The sequence below is a fragment of the Stegastes partitus genome, unplaced genomic scaffold, assembly GCF_000690725.1.
Source record: "Stegastes partitus isolate 25-593 unplaced genomic scaffold, Stegastes_partitus-1.0.2 Scaffold626, whole genome shotgun sequence".
NCBI lineage: Eukaryota > Metazoa > Chordata > Actinopteri > Pomacentridae > Stegastes > Stegastes partitus.
Window position 1 is genome coordinate 56198 of NW_007578357.1, and position 4012 is coordinate 60209.

Here is a 4012-nt window from a genome sequence, read left to right on the forward strand (position 1 = left end):
GCACTAATTTGCATTCATTTCCAAAACAGAATCCGGGACAATGAATACAAAGAGATTCAAAATTCTTGTTTCATTTTGTCGACACATTAAAGGTTCCTACAGACGGGACTTTGGACATTTCTTTTTACTACTGCATGAATCAGGAAATACTGTCAAAAGTCAAACCCTCCCCCCCAAAAAAACTCCAAAGCATTTCACTGTTTTTAGTGACAAAATGATAATAATAAACCAGAGTATGAGTGATATATGAGAAACACCTCTGTAAACAGCTTCACAATATAGAGAGGAATAAAAAAGTTTTAGTGGCTCGGAGTATGAGATATAAACCGTCTTTACACATGGATGTAATGCAAACTTACATATCTCATTAAAACGGCCAATTTAAAAAATTAGCAATAGGCGAAGTGAAGTAAAACAAACACCTACAGTCGTCCTCAGATGTGTTCATAGCCTCCCATTGAAGAGGGGAAAAAACACTGAAATTGACAAAAGTAATAAAAAATAAAAATTCAATGACAATCATGACTTTGTTTTTGAATCGTGGTTCAACAGAAATATTTAAAACAAAAACAAACAAAACAAGCAAACCAGCATGATGGGACTCGTGAACTAATATTTAGTTGACGAACCCTTTGAGCCAATCAGGTGTTTCCTGTAACTCTCAGTCAGACTTGTGCACCTGCGGACAGGTATTCTGACCCACTGCTCATCAGCAAAGGGCTCTCATTTGGACAGTTTTGTTTGTTTTTTTATTATTCCTTTCAATCACAGCTCAAAAGCAATGTCTCAGTTCAATAAATTATAATTTAGCAAATTTTTATTTATTATTATTTATTTTAGTTTCTAGTTATTAGAGTGACGATTGTGAATTTTACCTTTTTTTTTAATTTTATTTTTTTCTAAATGAAAGGGTATAATTACATTTGAGGACGACTGTAGCTTCTGCAAAAAAAAATTTTCCCCTACTATTTGTTTTAGAGGCAAAATATCCCAAAGTCAATGTTTTTGCTTTTAGTGTCTCACCTTAAATCAGGGGTGTCAAACTAAGCATCATGTTTACCCCCAAAGGGCCGGTTGTAGCTGTAAGACTGTAGAAATGTAACGACTCCTTAACATATTGTTAAATCATTGTCTCTGCATTTGATTATTATTTATTATATCTACCAACTATTGTGCGTGCCTTTACCTAAAAGTAAAACACATGGAGAGGGCTCCACACTAACTTTTCCAATGCTAGCACTGGTGCTGCCAACTTTCTTTGTTGGTCGTACCAGCTAATGACTTGGTCGCCCACCGCCTTGTTTTGGTTCAGCACTGCCACAGCTGTTAATGCACCGTGCAGCTGTTTCTGCATAACTTAGTTTTGTTGCAGTGATTTTCAGTGATAAATGTTTTAACCTGAAAATATATTTATTTTGTCACCAATCCTCTCCTGATATCAGTCATTAGCTGGACACAGGCTAATCACTTGCTGAACATGAGTTGATGGCACATTTTACCGATGTTCCCTGAACGCCTCACATGCTGCTCCGGTAGATGCTACATTTTACCGATGTTCCCTGAACGCCTCACATGCTGCTCCGGTAGATGCTACATTTTACCGATGTTCCCTGAACGCCTCACATGCTGAGCGCATTTTAAACGTCCACACCACTGGCCATCATGTTCATAGAATCGTTGTTAAAATGTGAATCTTCCAGGTTGAATGTGGGGCTACTTTTTCTTCCTACCTGACTCAGTGGAGATCTGTCTGCCTGCACCTGAACACTTTTACCTTCAGGTGTGTCGGACCTCTCCCTCTCGCAAACATCACCGGCTATGTGTGGTCGTGTCATTTGAACACAGTAACAGTGAACCTGTCAGGCAGAGAGAGAGTCAATGGGGAAGAAATGTGACTATTTCCAACCACAGTAACCGGAGCAGCAGCTACCTGTGCTGCTGTGAAGGAACCAGATCAGCCTGATGATNTCAGGCTGCAGCTAAGCTAACAAGCTTGTCATCAATCCAGATATTCTTTTTTGTGGGGACAAACACTGACTGTTTAGCGACATCCCTCTCCCCCTTTGCAGCAGTGGATAAAAACAGGCTTATTATTGCATTTAGGTCATTGAGATTAACATTATTTATAAGGTAACTTAGCAACAGTTTCAGCAACTTGTTTTTTTTCTTTTGTTAATGTCTCATCATGTTATTATAAAAATCCTGTCTGTAGCAGCCTGAGCAGCACAAAGACACCTACAGCCGGACGAGCTGGGAAAGGTCATCCAGAGTACTGTCATCGTCATCATCGTCGTGGAATGAAGGGGAAAAGCGCTGCACATGAGAAATGTGCAGCTGTGGACAGGCAGAGATGTCCTGGTTGACTAAAGGACTTGTAGAGAACAAAGAGGCCTCCTATACACCGGCAGAACCTCCCCCCTGCAAAGTGCCCCCTAAGGTTCTAGACAGTAGAGCAAAGATGATAAAATGCCCTCCGAGGCGTTTGCACAAAGGAGCAAACATGAAAACAAGTTCTGTTCTGGCTGTCGCAGTAATGGGCAAACTGGGATGAGGTGCCCTATAGAAAGCCTCTATACATGATAATCAGTTGATGTTTATGCTCAGTCACACTGCAATTAAAACATGTTAATAAGATTCAGGATGCTGTGCTAAGTAGACTGACTTCTCTAGTCTTAGTTTGACGTACATATGAAGAGATGAATAGTAGTTCGCTAGCTAGGTATGTGCTTGTTTGGTACATATTGGAAAATCTGTTTTGTCGTATAGTAACATCACCTTTCTCATAATGTGTTTCATAGAGGCCCACTTGTAGAGAAGGAAAATAACATTTGGTCAACCTGTGATTACAGAATGCGGAGACAGAAAACTAAAGACAGTCCAAACGTACCAGCAAAATGCAGCTACAGTAACTTNAAAAAATCCACAGATAGTCACATAAATTTCTTGCAAAGTGGAATTTATGAACCTAACATCTATAGTGATGCTAAAGACAGCCTCTTCAGTGTCTACTTGCAAGATATTCTGAGTTTTTCTTCAATAAACTAATGTTAGAAGCAGTAACTCTGGGATGCTTTTCCCCACTCATGCATTTTAGAAACGCACTGCCACCTAGTGAGCGAGGGCCGGTACTGCCTGTGATCACGGCCTGCACACACTCCAACATAATATTCTCTGCAGAGGTAATTGAGTTGAAAAGAACAGCGCTACGAGATCACAATGTGCATCCGTCATCCGAACAACGGCGCTATCTATTTATGATGAATCCTATTAGAACCAGCAGCCTCTAATAACTCGCCTCTTATTGCAGCAATAACTCAAGGCGGTTATCCTAAACCAAAAATAAACATTCGGTATTTCAGATAACACAAAGTTAAAATTTATTGGGCGCCGTTTTGAGTTCTCCCTCTTTTCCTTTAGGGGATTCTTGTATATTAATATTTAAAAAAAAAACAGATAAATAAATAAATAAAAACACAGCAACCTGCAACACAGCTGCAGGAAGAGCTGCGTATTGAAATCATCTATCTCCATTGTTTAGCCGAGGTAATTATTTGCAGTCCACCTGTGTTTATTTACAATGCCAAAGGTGTAATTGGAAAACGAGTGATCAATTGATTAGAGTATAAAACGGGACTGTGGGGAGGTTAAAATAAGAGCAATATGTTCTGAAAGTGCTTAATCACCAGTGATAACACAGATATTAATGTAACTGTGGCGAGACAAAAAAAAAAAAAAAAAAGGTATTCAATTATTTCCACACCGGGGCTTGAATGAATGGAGAGCTGGTGGTTTGCTGAAATGCTTTTTCCAACAAACCAGTGCATCAGGGTGGCTCGGTGTATTTGCTGAGATAATAATTTATTGTGTACAACAGCTGAGCAAACACAGATCGGAGGACAGCTCCCTCCATAAAACGGGCGCTGCCAAGTTATTTCAGGCTTTGAAAATCATTTGAATATGAATTAATGGAATGACAATCAGAGCTCGGTTTGTGCTGCTTTCCACGAGACAA